This window comes from Aythya ferina, assembly GCF_964211825.1.
Source record: "Aythya ferina genome assembly, contig: HAP1_SCAFFOLD_42, whole genome shotgun sequence".
In the NCBI taxonomy this organism is placed as follows: Eukaryota; Metazoa; Chordata; class Aves; order Anseriformes; family Anatidae; genus Aythya; species Aythya ferina.
Genome location: NW_028181459.1, coordinates 737211 through 757894, shown reverse-complemented (window position 1 = coordinate 757894; position 20684 = coordinate 737211). Strand labels below are relative to the sequence as shown.

Genomic DNA, 20684 nt, shown 5'->3' with positions numbered 1-20684 from the left:
ATCTCACCCAAAGGCGTCCCAATGGGGGGGGAAGAGAGGCTCAGCCCGTCGACTGATCCCAGGAGTCAGGAGGTCCTAAGGATGTTGTCCTCAGGATGGTATCTCCCCTGACGGTGGTATCTTCCCTAACATCCCCTCTCTCTTGGGCCAATTTATATTATTTTCTATCTTTTAGGTGGAGCTTGAGTGGCTCTAGTCAAGCATATCTTAGTTATGATTGGTGTAAAGTTTTCCCGTCTCCGTTTAAATTAATAGGCTCCGAGAAATTCAGAGCGCATGCTCAGTGAGGGGTGGTTGCACCTTGGAGGCAGGTAGCTTTTGGGATGGAGGTGTGTTTTGGTATTATAATGATATTATAATGAGCAAAAAGTACACTAGGGTACAGCATTTGTCAAAACATGACAGGTCTTTGGCTCAGGGTGGCAAAAAGTGCAGCTTTGTGCACAAGAACAATCGAGGCCCCACCTGATTACAGAGCCTAGCCGTGGTGTCTCCACTCCACTCTACACTCCATGCTGTTCCTTAGAGCTAGCACACCAAGTTTCCCCAGCGCGATAGCATCTAAGGTTGGGAGCCTAGGGAACGCTCAGATAATGCAGCTATGCCCTACCCTGAAAGCCTCTTCAATGCTGTACCTTTTCCTTAAAAATGTGAATGTTAGTTTTATTTTCCTAGTTACTTCAGGCATTTAAACCACACATGCTAATGCAAGTCTGGATATTTTTATATCTGAGCATATTTCATGAAAGAAAAAAAAAAAACAAAAAAAAAAAAAAAAAAACAAAAAAAAAAAAACATAATATTTTCCATAACCAATCATCTTTTGATTATTTTAACATCTTTATCAACTTTAAAGCAAAATTTAGTTGTGTTTTTATTTCCTGTAACTACATTTTTTTTACAAGGCATAGGAGTGAAAAATGTAAATTACACTTTTCTAGGTGCATCTTCTATATAGAAGCTTCAGAAGTGCTTGTAGAATTTCAGACTGCAGCTTAATACTTAATATTAGAGAAGAGAGGGGAGAGGGGACAGAACTTAGGAGGTAAGTACAGAGAACACATGACAAAAGAACAATTTGGGGGAAAGGTAGTTTTAGCAGTACCATGTCTAAATATCACAAATGAACCATGAAATGAAATCAAACTGTATATGCATGGTGGTGCATATATTTTAAGTCTGTATTTGAATTGTTTAATAAGAAATTTCCAGGGTTGCACTGAATATCAGCTGCTTGGGTTTTAATTCCAGTGTTCCAAGAGTGTATCATACTTATTAGTCTCCAAATCCAATTGGGAGGGAGAGTATTTCTCTGCAAGAAAATTAATTAGATTTTGTTATTTCAAATTCAAAAAATATACTTTTAAGAAATGTACCCTGCCAAAAGTATTTACGTGTTCTTACATGTCACTGTCTTATCTCATTCGTGTCTATATGGTCAGTATTTCTTAGTATAATTAATATGTATCCCTTATGTTACATCATAGCCTTGGGAGTCCCAATCTTTCTGCAGTAATTTTCCTCATGAAGTTGTCTGTGCAGATTCCTGGGGCCAGTCCTTGCTGGTTTCTACAGACGCTGGCATCTTGTTAATTGATGGTTAGTAAATGATGCTGTGTTCTTGTGTCAATTATTTTTGTATCTGACCATTTTCTTCAAAATAAATGTTCATAAGCTCTGTTTAGGTAATTGGTAAGTCCTCACCTGCAAGGAGAGTACCAATCCAAGTGAATCTATTACATTTATGTAATCTAGCTGCAGATTTTTTCTCTGCATCAGAATTCTTATTTGGAGCCAATTTTTGTGCAGATTTCTGAATGTTTTGTTATTTCAGATGCTGTTATCTTGGCCATCTGAAAAGATTTATGAAGTCAAACCCAAACTCAAGGAGCGTCTGGATTTTTTAGCCCTTGATGATACTAATGAACATGAAGCACAAGGCTTATGTGGTGATGAAAGCCTCTTTCTTCCATAGCAGTGCTTTTACTAGTTTGACCTCTTATCTTCTGTGTGCCACATAAGGCCATTGGGACTAAGGGAATGAAGTTAGTTCTCAGTGAAAATTTTCAGACTTTCGAAAGAAAGGTCCCTTTCAGGCTTCAGTTGCATAATTTCATCCATGGCAATGATAAAACACTCCTATAAGGAAGAACTGGTTATGATGCTGCAGCATACATACGAGCTTTGTGCAGAATGTTTCATTTTCGTGAGAAAAAACAAGACTTATTTTATTAGAAAGAAATAGTTCAGAACCATTGACTACCAAATTTTAGCAGAATTTTAAAGAAATATGTGTGTTTTCTTTTTCAGATGGTCAGCCATCAGTTCAAGTATTTGATAAAACTCTCCAAATAAAGCAGATGCATGTGTTGGAAGCTCTGGATCTTTTGATTGCCCGAACAGATGAAGGTAGGAGAGGTCCTTGTTATTTGGTTCTTATTTGAATGTCTGTTTAACTGTTTATTTGGCAGACATACCAGTAGAAGGGAATGCCTTAGGTGCTTTTCTTTAAGAGTTGTTTTTGTTTTTTAACTTGGAAGCATGCTGTAGAATTTTAATTCCCACAGCACTAGATTTATATAATCACCTTTTGTCACATCACATAGCTATTCTTAATTATGGTAATTAGGTTTTTGAGCTCTGAGTTTATTGTTCTCCTTTTCAGATCTTTCCACTACTTTCCCTTTGCTGATTTCCCCTGGGCTGCTTACGTACATGCCCTATGGCTTTAGGGTTTGTAAGTGTCTTGAGGTAATCATGTTTTTATCAGTGGCAAGTGCATTAGATGCCTCATTTAGAATAAGAGAGTGCATACAACAAGTACTGTTTGTTGTTTGTTTGCTTGTTTTTTTGAAAGGTGTGGAAAAAAATCTCTAGATGCTCAGAATCATGCTTCAGAGCAAACCTGAAACTGGCCATACTGAATCATCAAATGGTTTTGGTTGGAAACAACTTTTCAAGACCTTTTAGTCCGACCTCCCTGCCATGGTCAGGTACATCTTTCAGTAGATGAGGTTGCCCAAAGCCTCATCCAGCCTGACCTTGAACACTTCAGGAGATGGGACATCCACATCTTCTCTGGGCAACCTGTTCCAGTGCCTCAGCACTCTCATAGGTTAGATATAAGGAATAAATTCTTTGCTAAATCTACCATCTTTCTGTTTGAAACTATTACGCCTTGTGCTGTCACTATGTGCCCTTGCAAAATGTCTCTCTCTCTCTTTCTTATAAGCCTCCTTTAAGTATTGAAAGGCCACAATAACGTCTCCTCAGAACCTTCCAGGTTAAAAGAACACAGCTTTCTCAGCCTTTCTTGTAGCTGTTCCAGCCCTCATTTTTGTGACCCTTCTCTGGATCCACTTTAACAGGTCCATGTCCTTCTTGTGCTGGGGGCACCTGAGCTGAACCCAGTACTCCAGGTTGTATCTTACAGGGGCAGTGTGGAGTGGGGGAGTATCACTTCCCTCGACCTTCTAGGCCACACTTCTTTTTGTGCAGCACAGGATATGATTAACTTTCTGGGCTGAAGGTAGACATTACTGGTGCATGTCAGATTTGTCATCCACCAGTATATAGATGGTCTCCAGCTACTCTTAGAACTCAACACTCTGGAAATCTCCCTAGCTGAATAATGTGTTTGTTCAGTTGTACAAAAACGTGGAGGAAATTACTTATGCTGTCACTGTTCTACCAGATGTGTTACTGGTTTTTGTTCTGTGAAGTGTAACCACATTCTAGTGCTATAGATTACATTCTCTTGAATATTCTGGTATAAAAAAAAAAAAAAAAAAAAAAAAAAAAAAAAAAACTTAAAACCCGTCTGTCCAAACAACTTTTTTTTTTTTTTTTTTACCCTCATTTCAAAAGGATTAAATGTCCCTAAAATATGCGCTTTTTCAGTTAGGTACTTTTTACCCAAAAGTCTGTGAAGTGAATACGCACAGTGCAAGAACAGGATCTGTATGTGTAACACGGATAAAATAATTAGAAATCTGGTTGTTTTATTGTTTTTTACCACATTATGTCTGTTTGCTCAATATTAGCTGAAGTGACATTTACCCAAGCTAAGGGTAAAATGTGGTTCCTTTCATATCATTGGGAGTTGCCCATTTTGGCTGGACCTGATGAAATTCATCCTGGAACCCTTGCAGAACCAGCTGAGATTACCTGAGAGGCATTTGCAGTCATCTCTGAAGACACCTGGCGGGTGGGTGACATTTTTGAAGATCTGAAAAGGGTAGTTGTATCTGAAGCTTAGTTTATGAAACTTCTAGAATAGATAATTGCATTTAATAGTCAAAACGCTGTGATGATTGGTTAAACCTGAAGAGAGAGATGTTACAAGCCATTTTGAGGTAACAGGATTAGGCATTACTGGCATCAATTCATGATGCTTCAAGCATATTTTGATAAAGAGTTTTTGTGTAAAAAGTTGAAGAGGTTTTTGAATGCTGTTGTGGGTGCTTTCTGAATCATTTAGAGGAGAGAAAGGACTTTTGTTCTTGCTAGTATCCTTGCCTCTTGTTTTGTGTTTGTGAATATAGTGAAACTGAGATCTGGAGTGGAAGTTCTCATTGCCCTTTATTTTCAGACTATGCCTTATAGTTAAATGTTAGATGGGTAAAAGCAATCTTATATTGGGTGTACAAATTGGTATTAAAGACTCTATGGGTTTTTAGGATACAATAATATATTAAAAGGTTAACTTTGTATGTACTTTAAATGCGTCCTTCTGATGGACTTCAAGTGCATCGATGTAGAACTGGTATTTTAAGACTCAAGCAGAAAGACTGATGTTTGTGTTATGAAAATGTTCCCCATAGAATGTGGTATTATCCAGCACTCAGTTCTAACAACCGGGTTTGAGATCACTTTAAGGTAGCTCATTTCAGAAGAAAATCCTGTTTCTACTGCTTTCTAGTACCCTCTGCATTTCTGAGAGAGAGGAAATGTTAACAGTGAAACTAGAACTGAAGATAATGCTATCACTGAGATTTTTCAGGTCAGCATACCAAAAGAAGAGGGTATTTCAGGCACCAACAATACATCTGGTATTAATGACAGATGCAGAAATTGCTTTGGTAGCAGTGCTCTCTTTTCTAATGTTGATTAAATTTGTCTTAGTAATGAGAGATGAGTTATAGAAGTGGATCCACTTTGTCCTCCAAACATGTTTGTTTATTTTTTTGCTACAACTTATTTTGTGAAACACCTAGACATGGTGAGGGGGAAGGAGGAAGAGCTCCTTCACTTGGAATAATCAAGTCTGTAGGAGGTGAAGAAAAACTCTCTTAAAAAAAAGACACCAAAGAAAAGCTTGGCTGATAGTCAGTTTCATGAGCAGCCACAGATGTAACACCGCAGTGGGGTTATTTGGGACATTTGCAAAACAACTAGTATCCTGAAAGAGGAACGCATTGAGGAGTGCAATCTCTAGGATGCATCCTATAGGACACACCTGACAAAGAGGCAGAGCTGACTTAATGAGTAGTAACGCTGTTCTTGAACATTTGATTTAGCTTATGCTTTCTAGCCTTCCTTTCAAAAGGGTGAATTTTGCTTGCCATTCTTCCTCCATGAACTCATTCATGGAAGCACGCATTCTTGTATGTACGTTCTTGAAAAGAGACAGATTGCATGTATTTCATTTTCCTTTTATCGGTGTTGACGGTAAGAATTTGCTGGTTGATCAGTGTTTCAAGTTGTGGTGGACTTAAGGAACCATTGCATCTTCTTTTCTCTTACACTTTCTATGGGAAAAGAAGGTCATAAAGGTTCCAGAAGCTGCCCTGATTCATGTTTATCTATTATCAGAATTGAAGGCAGCATATGTGATCTTGCTTTTGTATTTACGGTTGGATCCACACTGACTATACCAGCTAGACTAGTAAGAGAGTATACTTTTGTCAGAAAATCTTGTTTTACTTGCATTTTAAGAAACTTGGCTTTTAGTTAAGAAACTACTCTTAACAACAGCTTATTTCCAACTGCAAATAGTAGTGTGTCATTTATTTATTTATTCATTTTAAATTTCGGAGTTGTGTATTCCACTCACGTCTATCTTTGTGGAAAAAAACATTTAGCCGTGGTGGTGGATGCTGTGCTATTTTTGCAGTTGGAATATGCCTTGAACCTAACTTGCCTAACTTTGAAGAACTGATAAGCAAAACCAGTCCGCATCCAAAAGGTTTTCAGACTCTGTTAAGGATCCAGGTATCAGCTGCTAGGCTGGATGGTTCCAGAATTTAAAGTTAACCCTTCTTCCCTTGCCTTTAGTTTGTATCTGTCGTATTTTCACCGTCTTCTAGCAGTGTAGGTTTCACTGTTTTGAGGCTCCTATTATTTATTGCCGCAGCACCATGTGATGGGAAACTCTGCTAGTGAACTGAAAGGGTTGCTTACTGGAACTGTAGAGTCTAGATAGAGTTCACAAGCAGTCTTCCTGTCACATTGCTGCTTACACTCAGAGAAGCAAAATTGTTTAACTTTGCTTTTATGGCAATGCTGTCTGTTAGGTGATTCATCTCTTTGGAAGTATTAATTTCAAACCACCACTGTCTTTTTCTAATTTGCTGTTTCCTGACTTTCTCCATCTTCAGGAAAAGACTCTCGTCTCCTTGTCTTCAGATTGAGTGCTGTCCAAAAAGATATAGAAACAAAGCAGATGATAAGAAGCAAATATGACTGCAGAGAAAATAAATTGGAGAGAACAAAAGGTAGCTTTATTATCTTGTATGAAAAGTGTCCACTGTGGTATTGTGCCAGTAGTTGCCAGGGTTTATTAGCTCCCTTGAGGCTGTTGTAGGTATTCACCTTTAGTTTTATCTCTGGACAGTTAATTCAAACTTTAAGCTTATGTGTGAAAATAACATAGGGTACGGTCCAGCCTATCATTTGAGAACTTGGTAAAAAAATACCATGTTACTTGGCAATCACTGCTGATGAAAAGCTCTGGTGAAAAACAGATATGTTGCTTTCAGGATTGAGGGGTATAAGAAAAATTACGCATGGATGTAAGACTGAAATAAAGGTCACTGTGAGGTAGAAGAACAATGGCAAATCTTTTTTAATTAGTAATGCTTAGAATAGTTTGGGTATTGCAGATTATTTTAGTAGATGTAAACATTTTCCGATATTCAGCATCAAGCTTCCTTGGAAAGCTGGAAACTGCAGAATAGTAAAGAAAAAAACATATATTTACTCTTTTACTTGCAAAAGGAGTAAGGGGGAAAATAGTTTTCAAAAGACTTACTGCCTTTTGTCTTTTTCTAGAATTTAATATTATCCTGTTGGGATGTTTGTAATTGTGTGGTGCTCAGGTATCAGATACCCATTGTACTAACCATCATACAAATACAGAACAAAAATAAAAAAAAAAAAAAAAAAAAAAAACTGTCTTTACCCCAAATACTTAAAACCTAAATTGTTTTTTTTTCTTAGGCTGCCATTTGTATGCCATTAATACCACCATGGCAGTGAACTGAGGATTGTTGTGGCTATTCGGAACAAACTACTTCTCATCACAAAGAAATACAATCCATGCAACAGTTTAACCAGCAGCTCTGTGCCGTCATTACCTGAATCTCCAGTAGATGAGTTCCAGTACATCTGGGTATGTGTAATCTAATCACTAATCACTTTTACAGACTGGGCAGCACTCAGCTAGTGGAGGAAAAAGGCAAAGAGCATGCATTTTATCATCTGGAACCTCCAGACAGATGTAAGTGAAAAGCAATACAATGGAGATCCATCATTGATATGCCAAAGAAATATTTCAGACTTCTTAAATTGTCATCTTGTTCTGTATCATGCTTCTCTGCTTAGATTACATCCTTGTAAATTCATGGAGTAATGCAATATTCACACTAAGAGCCTGAAAAAGAGAATAATACTATTATTTATCTCATAGGAAATATGCCTTTCTGACCCTCCAGTGGTTATGACACTGGTGGATGGACCTACTGGAGACAGTGACGATATGATCTGTGTGGCGTATCGGCATCAGTTTGATTTAGTTAATGAAAGTGTTGGGGAGTCCTATAGACTGCATCATGTTGAAGCAAACAAAGTAAATTTCTAGCATTTAAACTATTTTCTTGCAGAATTGGTCCATGCTGTGCTGACCTCCTGGGAGCAGCATTTACGGAGATCCTCTCTTCTCCTTTACTTTTCACTTTTTTAACTTCTCCTTTAGAGTACTCTGAGGCATTTTTTCCTTTTGGAATGTGTGATAATAATCACTCCTAAGAGAGGTAGTTATAAGGTATGACATATTAGGAAAGAGCCTGTGTTTCAAGCTCTGGAATATTGTTGTCAGTATAAATGCAAAGCCATTTTTTCTCCTTCCTTAGTCAACATTTTGATTTTTGTCTTTTCTTCATGGTCTCAGTGTTTTATTCTTTAGGAGGTTGCAGCAAAATAATTTCAGGTTTTGGCCACCATTATCTCATTCAGATTTGCCTATTTGCATGTACTAAAACTGAAATATTTGTGTATATCTTTTAGTTCTAAACTGCTGCCCAGCCAAGTAATACATTAACTGTATTTTACTAACTGGGACATAGGGTTGGGATTTAAGTAAACATCCTGATTTTTGGAAAAGGGTTCAAATGTTTCCTGTTGCTGGGAAGATAATGATCTTCAGCATTTTGAAAATCAAATAATTTCAATAATTTCTTAATATGGATGTGAATGTATAGCTTTAAGCGTAATTTAAAAAAAAAAAAAAGAAGAACCTTTTACAGGGTCACTCTTGCATTCTGTTGACTTCTCTGCTCATAATGGTATAAGGGACATCTCTTTTGATTTGATGCTTCTTGTTGATTTTTTTTTTTAAATCATCTGTGTTTTTATTCAGATTTGATGATGAAGAGGGTTGGTACTCCTAGCATTGGCAATACAGTGTTAAGATTCTCCACAGCAATGGGAATCTATTTTAATCTGGATTACGAAGGAAATACAATTAAAGAATGTGGACAGCCAAGAATCGCCCCCCTCTGTTCTCTTCCCCAGTAACCCTTATTTCCTTTGAGAACACAGACAAAGCAGGAAGTTAATTAGATCTGTGCCAGTGATTTTTGTGTTGTTGAAATCGGTTACCAAATTATTTCCACAGGTCACAAAGCAGAAATGTCTTTCAGTTGCTACAAAGGATGGGTCAAAATGTGTTTTGTATGGATATATATAAGCTTCCAGGTCTGTTTAACAGTTCTTGCCTTATATCTGTCTTAAATCAAGAGAACACCTACTTTATTGCACAAAGGAAAGCCATGAAGTTCATGAAGTCAATCTCCAGCCCTGCCCAAGTAGCAAATAGTGTGGTCTAGGAGACATTTGTCTAATCCAGTCGTAAGTATTTCATGAGGGAGGTCTCCTTTTCTGAATGTATATACTACTACTTATGGGTGTCTTGTTTTTCTTTTAATTTAACTGTAAAAGACAAATACAGGATTAAAGTATGAGAATATAAGTAGCCTATGCTATGCAAAAACCATTTTAGTTTATCCAGCAGTGGTTCTCAGTTTCTAAATTCAGCTTATTCAGTAATTCTTGAAGTACATCCACATCAATCAATGTACCTGTTAGTGGTTTTGATCCAGTAATTGGCACTTTTGATCTTTCTGCTAGTCGTGATTTTCAGTCGAGCTTTTTAGATTTCACTTTTTGGAAAGAATTGCTATTTTTAGCATAGCATGTTAATTCAAAGCTACCCTGAAATAACTCAGTTTCCCAAAATTTATATTGTCAAGTAAGTTAGGTATGTTTGTATCATTTTATACTGTAGGTATGTATTTATACTGAAGGTACAAAATTGAATAGGCATTACTGAAATACAGCATTGAATACAAAAGAAATTGATTTCCATCCTATCGGCATCCTGAAAATGAATCACAAAAAAGAAATAGTTTTGTTTTTTTTTTTTTTTCTTTTATCTGTAATTGTGCACCAACTGATTTGATTGCTTCTTAGTCAAAACCTGGTCATAGTAACATCAGTATCCTATCTGCCTGATCATTACCCTCTCTTATTATCATTGCAGGTAAATTTTGTTGCAGCTATTGATGTATATGAAGATGGTGAAGCTGGCCTACTATTATGTTATAACTGTAAGTAGTTAGGGAAGACTGGAAATGATAATATCTCAACATGTAATTCTTTCTTCATTGAAGTTTAGATCTGTATTTTAAAGTTTCAGTGTTTCATGGAAAGTATTTCAAAATACTTTTTTTTTTTTCAATTTAAGTGCATATTAGAAGGACTAGAAATGGAAGTACTGTTTTATTGTGGTGTGTGTAATTGGACAGACATTACCATCTTACTCACAAAAGTCCTATTTCTTCAGATCTATCTTATTGTTTGCCTAGTCTCACACTGGGTGTTTCTAGGACATGTACAAATTAGTACTCCACCCCTTTTCTTCTTTCTGCTTTCCCATTCTGTCATTGTGCTTTCTTTCCTTCTGCACACTTCTTTGTGCTGGCACATTTTAAAATTGTAATTCTCTTAATCTCTTTTATAAAATGGCCTTGGATTTCATATGGATATGCTCTTCTGTGCTGTACACATGTAGTTTTGCTTTCAGTCCTCAGGAAAATCAAAGTTACGAGTATGAAATGTCCTTTATGAGGTGATGCTGAAGGACAAAGCACAACTTTCTGTTTCAGATGGCATGTCCTATTTGCCTTTCCAAAGAGAGCATTGATGGAAACAGGATCAATACATCTACGTATTCTAGCATTGGCCGTTAGATTGGTACCACAGGGAAAAAGTCTCTAAAGTGTATCTTTGTATGCTCTGTGAGGCCTCATTGGTTTCAGTAGTTTAACAAATCCTACCTAGTTCTGGTTCACTCAGTACTGCTTCAGAACTAAAAGGTCTGAGACAGAGCAGTGTGAATTCCCAAACCTGTACTTCTGTGCAGAATCAGTCCTACTCTAGTAGGCTCGTCACAGAGCCAAAGCTAACAAAGTTGGTTGATCCTAAGGTCTTAAAGCCTATTGCACAGGATTGCAGCAACTTGAATCCCTATTTGTAGGGCCCTGTCACAGGGAAACCTCTTATGGTCTTGTGACAGTTTTACAATTATGAAAGTATCATCATGGAACAAGTATGAAAACACATGATTTGACAGTGTTCTAAGTTTGGATTTCAAACAAGACTTTTTTTTTACACTTGTGGATATAAAGTTAGTTTAAGTTTAAGGACAGCAATTACAGAAAAAAAAAAAAAAGAGAGATTTTACCTAAAAATAGAGAAGTAGTAGATTCACAAGTTATATGATTAATGAAATCTTGGTATCTGTAGTATGCCATGTGTATTACAATCCTCAAAGAACACAAACTGTGCTAGTATGTGGCTGCTTGAAGGGTAGTTCTTACAGTCAGAGGGGTACAGCTCTGCTTACATCACTTTCAGAAATGTTCTTAACTATTCCTCCATCCATAGACAAAGTAAGGAGCTGATGGTTGCTGAAACAGAACAATACTTACTTTGTGAAATCTGACAAGTTATTAAAATGTAGCTCTACTATTTTTATCTTGTAAATGTATTCACAAAGGAAGCACGTTTCCCTTGTGGTCTGTTTCGATATAGAGGGTTTTCTACATAAGTGTTTGATATTTATCTGTGTATTATCCACACTTCTGTAAAATCTACCTATAATGTTGGTGTTTGTCATTTGTGCTGTAAGATATTGGAGGTTTCTTTTTTTCCTTTTTTTGTTACAGATGTTTGCCAATATAGAAAGGTGTATCCTTTTAATGGAGGTTCTCCACTCATCCAGTCATTGGCTTACGACTTTCACTTTAGCTGGAATCAAGTTCCTTATGCTGTTGGTAAGAACATACCTCTTTTACCCTTTTTTCCTTACTGTTTAGGCTTGCACTTGGCTGTTGGTGGAATTGCAGCATGTGTGCTAGGAATATATAAGAATAAATCTAAAATTAAAAATAATTTAACATACATAAATCTATTTTTAATATAATAAAATTTAATAAATATGGGTTAATAAATTCCTATAAATAAGAATTTCTTCATGGAGAGGGTGGTTAACCGTTAGAATGGACTGCCCAGGGAAGTGGTGGAATCCCTATCCCTGGAGAGGTGTTGACATAACACCAAGGTGTTGAAGGATTTTTTGAAACAGCAAAAAAAACATGGCTTGCTGCAGCTGAGCAAACCAAGCTACCAGGGCAACTATGAGAAGTTCCCATGACAGTGTTCCCACATCGCCCAATTGAGGAATTTAGAAAAATATTGTTACCAGCCTCTGGCTTCAAGGACAAGGTCTACGTGACTGCTAATCACAAGAGGGGTTGTCTTCTTGCAGGTGGGGTTGTTTTCTTGTAGTTGTTTGTCTGAGTGCTTTTGACCAATAATCTTGTGTGAAACACTGTCCGCCCCTGTTAAGTTCACTATAAAAGTTAGGCTATTCGGGCAATAAAATGGAGCATGATCTGACTCTACTGGTGTCTGTCGTGCTTTCAGCCGTGCTTCCTGCAACACTGGGGTGCCCATGAGTGATGCTTTTGTGCCCCATGGAGATGCTTGCTTGCTCCAAGCTCCAGCAACTCTCTGTATCCTACAATCATCTCACCCAGGTACTGAGGCATTTCCAAGGGAACTCAAGCATCTCCAGAACATATTGACATCTTTCTTTGACACCCAAGCATCTCCCTTTGGCAACCAGGTATATGCTGTGAGAAGCCAGGCATCTCTGCTGGGCACACAAACATTTGCCTGGGGAAACCTCCTGAGGCACTCAAAATCTCCACAGGGCACCCCTTTTGAGTTCCCAAGCATATCCCCCCACCCAAAAACAAAACAAAAAACAAAACAAAATAAAACAAAAAACAAAACAAAACAAAACAAAAACAGGGAAGAAAAAAAAAAAGAAAAAAAAAAACACCAAAAAACACTTCTTGGATGACACAAGCCTTTCCTAACAGCACAGAAGCATCTTCCTTGAGAACACAGGGAACTTTGTGGTGCACCCAAACCTTCCGAGGCTTCCAAACAATCCCCTCATGCTCCAAAGCACATCCCTTAATATGCAAGATTCAAGCTAGGGAACCCAAGCACCTCCCCACCTCCTGAAGTCATCATGACAGGGCTCCCAAACAATTCCTTGGAGACATTAAGCACCTACCTAGAGTATTCAAGAATCTACCTGAGATAAGAATATCCGTCAAGCACCCAAGCATCTCCATAGTTCTATCTAATATCTTCTTGGAAGACCCAAGCACCTCTCTGTGGAGGAGTAACATCAACCATGGGCACCCAAGCATCTCCATGGGGCACACAAGTAAATCCTTGCAGGACCCAAGCATCTCCACACAGCAATGAAGTACCTCCTTGGAGAAACCACACAAGCATCTCCCTGGGGAACACAAGCACCTTCCTGGAGGACCCAAGGATCTCCCTGGAATCCCCAAGCATTTTTCCAGGGCATACTAGCATCTCCTCGCTTGATCCAAGCAACCTTCCTGGAGCACACAAGCATCTCTCTGGAGCACCCAAGCACCACCCCAGACCATCCATGCACTTTTGGGCTCTTTCCATTGAAGACAAACATGTCCCAGGGCACACAAGAACTACTTTGGGCACCCAAATAATTCCCAGATCACAAAAGCATCTCCCAGAGGCACCCAAGTACATTCTGAGAACGTCCAAGCATCTATTTGGAGCAACCAAGCACTCACTGGGTCATCCAGGGATGTCCCTGGAGCAACCAGACATGCCCCTGGGGCACCCAGGCATCTCCTTTGAGCATTGTAACATCTCCCCAGGGCACACAAGCACCTCTAGGTACAAACAAAGATTGCCGGGGACACAAAAGCCTTGACATGGAACTCAGAAGCATCTCCCCAGGATACACAAGCACCTCAAAGGATAGCCGAGGTCCCCCATGGGGACCTCCAGCCCCTCCCAATGGTTCATGAATACGTCCCTGGGGTACACAGACATGTCTCTGGAAACCCAATACATCTCCACAGAGCATCCAAGGTTTTCTCCGGATCACTAGGAACCTCCCTGGGGTATAAAAGTATTACAGGGGCACCCAAGAACCTCTCTAAGGCACATCCATCCCCAGGCAGAGCTCCAGGCACTCCAGCTGCTCCTTGACAGGGAGGGCGATGCCCCTTCCTCGTGTCCCCAGCCTGCCCTTCCTAAAGAGCCCGTGTCCTTCTATCCCAACACACCAGTCATGGGAGGCCAACGTCTCCTCTGTGCCAAAGAGGTCATTTCATAGCAGCGGGCGCAGATGGGGCTGAGGGACTCAGTCCCTTCTTTTTGCTTTAGTCTTTGCCAAAAATCTCCCTCTTCTCTGTGCTCAGGGATATGGGAGAGAATCAGAAAACGGAAAAAAAATGTGGGTTGAGGTAAAAACAGTTGAAGGGGACAGAAAAGGAAGGGAGCATAATAACAAAGGAATTAGAACAAGCAAGGACAGCCAGCAGCATCCTGGGCTGTGTGAGCTGGGAATGGCCAGGGGATGCAGGGAAGGGATGATCTGGAAGATGACATCCAGATTTCAGGTCCCTAGATCAGGAGGGATGTCAGCGAGCTGGTTTAGCACAAGGCCCCCAAGATGCTCTGGAACACTCTGCCTGTGAGGAGAGGCTGAAGGTGCTGGGCTTGTCCAGCCTGGAGAAGGGCAGGACGAAGGGGACCTCCTCTGGCTGTATCTCTGAGGGCGTTGTGGAGCACACAGAGCCAGGATCTTCAGCTGGGTTCAGAGTGGGAGGACAAAAGACAACAGCTGGGAAGGTGAAAGAGGAGAGCTTCAGGCTGGAGAGAAGGCAAAAAGCCTTCTCACCATGAGCTCAGCCGGGTATCACCCAGAGGCTGTGCAGTCTCCATCTTCGCTGGTTTTGCAAAATGCAGCAGAATCAGGCCTTGAACAGCCTGTTCTGACCATGCTTGCGACAGCTTGGGCTGCAGGCCTCCTGAGGTCCCTGCCAACATGTCTTCTGGTCCTTTGACCTCAGGCCCGATTTCTGGTGCTGACAGAGGAGATGCTGTGGGGACTGAATCTTCTTGTGCTGTAGGGGATCATCTAAAGCCAGGCAGGTGAACTCCTTCTCTTCTCCCTTGTCTGTAATTGAAGCCTGGCAGGCACTGCCTCAGCCACCTCTGCATTACACCTCAAGCTCCTATCTTCCAGTTGTAAGCACCTGAAAGTCCATTGTCTGGATGTGCTCTGAGGTGTGGGAAGAAATCTGAAGTTTTCTGGGGTGTTAATTCTCTCCCTCTTCATTCTGCTACTCTTGTAGCTTGCTTCATTTTTCACTTTCTTTCCTTCCTGAAAGGAAATGCATACTCTGTGCTGCCCATAAAACTGAGCAAGTGTTCTACTTTTGCCACTTTTCCACATCTCCTGGACTTTTCGCCTGGAAAAATGAACATTGCATGGATGTTCATGGCCTTGCTTTCCTCCATCTCTGCAGAAAGGTCAACATTTCAGTGTGATTCACTTTGTGCAAAGACTGTGAATTGTCATGAACATTCCCGGGCAGATAAGGTTTTTAAGGGGCACGGGGCTTTGTACAAGACACAGAATAATCTTATTTAATGTTGTTGGCCTAACAGTACTAGAAATGTTTAGGAAAATGTCAATAAAAATGAAAACAAAACAAAGCAACAAAATGAAAAAGACAAAGGCAAAGTTCTAAAACATTGATACATTGCTCTCCATGGGAAGCCTGTCCCTCTCCGTTGCTCTCAGTGCCTGTGTGCAGACAGTTCTGTGGGGAAAAGGGATGGGAGTTGATGCAAAGGAGCTGTAGCATGCAGCTTCAGACCTGAGTGGAGAAGTCTGATGGGAGAAGTGCTGCAAGTCCCAGGTGGCTCCTGAAAGAAATGGTGGGGCTGGGGAAGTGATGAGCAAGGTTGACCACAGAGTGCCTGGCCTCAAAGGACTGCTTTCCTAAGCTGACCAGACCTCCTTAGGAGCGATAGCAATGGGAGATGGCAGGGAATTGAAATAAATCAATAAGGAATCCAACTTGAAGAGAAAACTCCCTTATTATCAATTGTTCATTGAAATCTGCCTCATTCACTATCCTCCCGAAATCTCCCCAATTAGATGTACAAGCCCTGAAGCCTTGAAAGAACTGCTGAGCAGAAAGAGGGCACAGGAGGTCTCTCTGCATTATAATGAGCCCCAGGGTGTATTTGGTGCTGAGTCCATGGGCCTCTGATGCTGAGAAAAAAAAAAACAACACAGGCTATCAAGAGGTTAAAGCCAGAAGAAATGCTGAAATTTCCTGTAGTGTTAATGGATCCCACTGGGGCCCATTACCACCACAGCTCCCCTATGGACTTGTTAGTGAAGAAGATGGGAGGCAGTGATGACAGGCAGGCAAAGGCAAAGTAAAGGTGGCCCTGATGCTGAGGAAAACTTGATGTGTTTTATCAAAGCAAACACCAAGGCCTGACATCAAGCCTCAAGGAAGAGAGCTTTTGTCCCTCACACTGCTCTTCAAGGGGCAGTGGGATATGGGGTGTGTGATGGCAACTAAAGGACAACAGTACACCACCACTGTACAGGGCTGCAAGGAGGCTACGTGCTTCTAGTGTCAGGAGCACAATGTGTCATCTCATAGGCCCCAGTGGCATAGACAACAGCCATAGCCAAGGGGATTAAGACCTCTGCTCTGTCTGGGCCTTCCAGCCCTGTCAGTGCCCTTGGCCATCTCCCCACAGGTTGTCCTATCCTGTACCATGCCTGAAACATTTTCCCTTCAGCCTGGAGACATCCAGCCTGCTTCCCAACCACATTATCTCCCTACCCATACTGGGGAGTCCTAGTCCTCACTGCCTTTGACTTGAAACACAAAGCCATGGGCTGAACCAGACTGCCTCTGAGTTACCACAGCACTGACCTTGGAGTGGCATTTCCTTCTCCTCATTACCATGCTGGACCTCCAAAACAGCAGATTACGGTGCCTTTCCCTTCTCATGCTCTTCCTCCCTCCCCAAAATGTGCCATCATCTCTGAAAGTAGATTTCCAGCTCTCAAGAGCTCCTACAAATCTGCCCTGAGCCTGTGCTTTATCAGGCCTAAGAAACGCAGGTCTCTCAGCCTCCACACACATGACCCCTAGCCCTGTCTTGGCACATCTCCTCTGGAACCTCTCCTTTCCTCCCTATTCCTTCAGAATAGGAGTTCCGCACTGGGAAGCTCTCTACCAGTTAGGGCCACACCACTGTGGTATCATGGAAGATGAGAAGTCCCTTGCCTGGGTGGACACACTCCTCCTAGTGCAGCCCAATGTGGACATGACCATATCCATGTTGTGAGAAACTAAATTGTGTTTTTGCAGTAGAGAATTATTTTTCCGTAGTCCAAGGTAGTTGTGTAGTCATAATAAGGAGAAATGTTAAGTAGATGAGTAGACAGTAGGAGGCCTCACAGTTACAAAACAAGGTAGAAGCTTGAGAAAAACAGGATGAGCAGTGTGAGAACAGTAAAACAAAGATCACAAATTCTCAAAACATAAGAAAGGGGAAATTAAAGGGTTGAAAAAAAAAAGAAAAAATGTACATATATGGTATAGAGAAGCATCGAGCAGATTGCAAACCTGTAGTACTCAGCTAATGAGGAAACAGGGAAGGTGATCAGGCGTCGGGTAATAGGGAATAAAAGGCTATGATTTGTTTACTGTTTACTAAAATGTGCTCCTGATTGACAGGACGCCCACCATTGCAATCACGAATAAAATAGTTTCACAGAAGATCCTGTCTGAAGAAAATTATTTGATATTTTTCTCACAATGTTTAACACTGCCGGCTCATATGGCATCCCTGGTTGTTCCCAGGCTCTTTTCCTCCAAGTTGCTCTTCCTGCAGTCCAGTCCAAGCCTGCCTGTGATGTATGGAGCTGTTCTGACTACGATGCAGAGCATCAGAAGATGGGAAAGAGAGGGTGTCCTCTCCTTGGAAAACAAAATGAGATTAATTCACCAAATCCCAGGGTTTTACAAGGTCCTCTGCAAGGAACACTTACCTTTGATGGACGAGTCTCAGGTTAGGAACCATGTCAAGAAACTGGGAACCATGAGCACGGCAGCCACAAGCCCTGCCTGACCTCCTCCTGCCATGCTCCATCAGGCAGCTGCAGCAGAGGGGACCCACAGCCAGCCCCTGGCTGGGCTCCGCCACCCACCACTCCAGTGCCATCCCTGCTGCCCTGGGGTGCTCTGTGAGGCGATGGGTGACCTCACAAGGCCTGCTGGCCAGCACATCTCCTGGGGGGAAACCAGGCCGCACAGCGGCAGGGACCTCGCCACCGCTCTTCCATTCCCCTCTCCTCCCCTCGGCCCTGGCCTTGTCTCTGCTGGCAGGAGCAGCCTTGGGAGGCGCTTCCTGGCCTCCCCTCAATACTGAGCTGAAAGGATAAATGGTCTCTCCCTTGACAGAACAATGGCGTCAAATTTGAAAGGCTTCATTAGCAGATAGGTGAAACCTTTACTAGGCTTTGCTAGATAGAAGGAAGTTTAGAAATTTTGTATCTCTGCTGTTACCTTAGTCACTAATTAGTCAGCTTTATCTAGAAGAGCCTACAGACTTGTATCTCAGAAAGAGGGCAAGGTGACCCAGGCCTGGAGGATGTGTCTGAAGATCAGGTGAGGATGCATACATTCTTGGATATGTAACTGACTAAACTTTGTATCCATGCCTAAAATGAAAGAATAAGAAAAGAAAGATTTAGATGGGTTGCGTCTGGACAAGAACTGGGTTCAACTAGTGAACGTAGTGAGGAGACTACCGATGACCACCAGAGACACCTGAAAGACAATGGAAACAAATGTGCACGTATCAGAGACATTTACTTATTTTAATGAGTTACGGGAAATAGTATGAATATGTCAACCTTTTTGGGAAATCTGATTAATATGTATGATTTGATTGCATATAACCCCTATAGCTTGAACAGTTCTGTACGCACACTAGGTGGAATGATCCCCTGTGCATCCAGCACTGCAATAAAAGAATGCATGCTTTCTAAAACTCCACATTGAGTCTTAGAGAGTTACTTTGACTGTTTTTTACAGTATTACTGCTGCCCACCCAGGCTCCTGGCACAAACGTGGCCCCACACTAACACCACCACTTGTACTACCTTTGCTGTCTTACCCTGACCTCTCCCTCAACTCCTTGTCCCTGCTGGCCCCCCCTTTCAACACCCAAATGCATCCCTTTGCTGTTACCACCCTCTCTCCTGTCCCAAGGGATGGCATAGCCAGGGCAGGACATGGTAGAGTTAGGCCCTGTAGCGCCCATGCAGAATGCTTGTGGCAAAGTGGGAGCTGAGACTGGGCTCTGTGGTGCAGAGGAGGCCCCATGCAGAAAATAGGAGGTTAAACAGCAGCTTTGCAGAGGGGTTCTCCAGAGGGAGTTTGGCATGGCAGGCTTCTGGCCACAAAGGGGCAGCCACAACTTCTCTGGGCAACCTGTTCCAGTGACCACCACCCTCAAAGGAAAGAATTTCTTCCTTATATCTAATTTTAATGGACCCTCTTTTAGTTTTAAAACGTTATCTAAAGGCCCCCTTTAGGTACTGGAAGGCTGCTATAGGGTCTCTCCAGGCTGAAGAGAACCAGCTTTCTCAGCCTGTCTTCATTAAAAAGGTGCCCCAGCCTTTCTATCATGTTCTTGGCCTCTTCTAGACTCCTTCTAATTCTTACATGTCCTTCTTGAGTTTGGGGCCCCAGAGCTGAATGCAGTACTCCAGAAGGTGTCTTGCAAGAGAGGAGTTGAGGGAGAAAATCACCTCCCTCAACCTTTGGGCCAAACTTCTTTGATGCAGCCTAGAATATGGTTGGCTTTCTTGGCTACAAACTCACGTTGCCGGCACAGGTTGAGCTTCTCATCCACCGACACCCCGGGTCCTTCTCCTCAGAGCTTCTCTCTATCCATTCTCCACCCAGCCTGTATTTGTGCTTGGGATTGCCCCAGTCCAGTTGCAAGACCTTGCACTTGGCCTTTGTGAACCTCATGAGGTTCTCACAGGAAAATCTCTCAAGCCTGTCCAGGTCCATCTGCATATCATTCCTTCCCTCCAGTGTATTGACTGCACCACCCAGCTTGGTGTCATCAGCACACTCGCTGAGACTGCACTCAATCACACTGTCCACGTCACTGATGAAGTGTTAAACAGTGCTGGTCCCCATACTGACCCCTGATGAACACCACTCTTTACTGACCTCCACTTGGACATTGAGCTGTAGACTCCATCTCCTTCAGGGTGACCATCTAGCTAATTCCTTACCCACCAGGTGACCCATCCCTCACATCCATGTATCTCCAATTGAGAGACAAGGATATCGTTTGGGACAGTGTCAAATGATTTGCACAAGTCAAGGTTCATGACGTTGAGTTGCTCTTCCCCTCTACCAATGCCGTAAGCCCATCATAGAAGGCCACCAGATCTGTCAGGCATGATCTGCCCTTAGTGAAGCATGTTGGCTGTCACCAACAGCCACCAGTTTGCTGCCACCACCAGACCAGAAGGCAAGGTAGTGTGATATATCAGAGAAAGGCATTTGCAATGAACTTGTGCAAGAAGGGTGACAGAAATGTCATGTGAACACTGGGGATAATTACTGAGTACCGCACAGAGAAATGTCAGGGCTCTGTGAGGTGCTCACATCTGAGCCGGCCTTCTGCACTGCTCATCC

At 41.7% G+C, this 20684-nt stretch overlaps 1 long non-coding RNA gene across 2 annotated transcripts; it reads left to right on the top strand.

The window, feature by feature from the left end:
• Positions 1 to 932: 932 nt before the first annotated feature.
• On the top strand, positions 933 to 11846 carry LOC311428312. Of its 2 annotated transcripts, XR_014687639.1 has the most exons (6): positions 933 to 1045; positions 1488 to 1599; positions 2311 to 2409; positions 6600 to 6716; positions 10040 to 10106; positions 11727 to 11846. It is a non-coding gene; the product is annotated as an uncharacterized lncRNA (long non-coding RNA). The 2 variants fall into 2 exon arrangements; XR_014687640.1 differs by lacking the exons at positions 6600 to 6716; positions 10040 to 10106; positions 11727 to 11846 and adding an exon at positions 4044 to 4327.
• The last annotated feature ends 8838 nt before the right edge of the window (positions 11847 to 20684 follow it).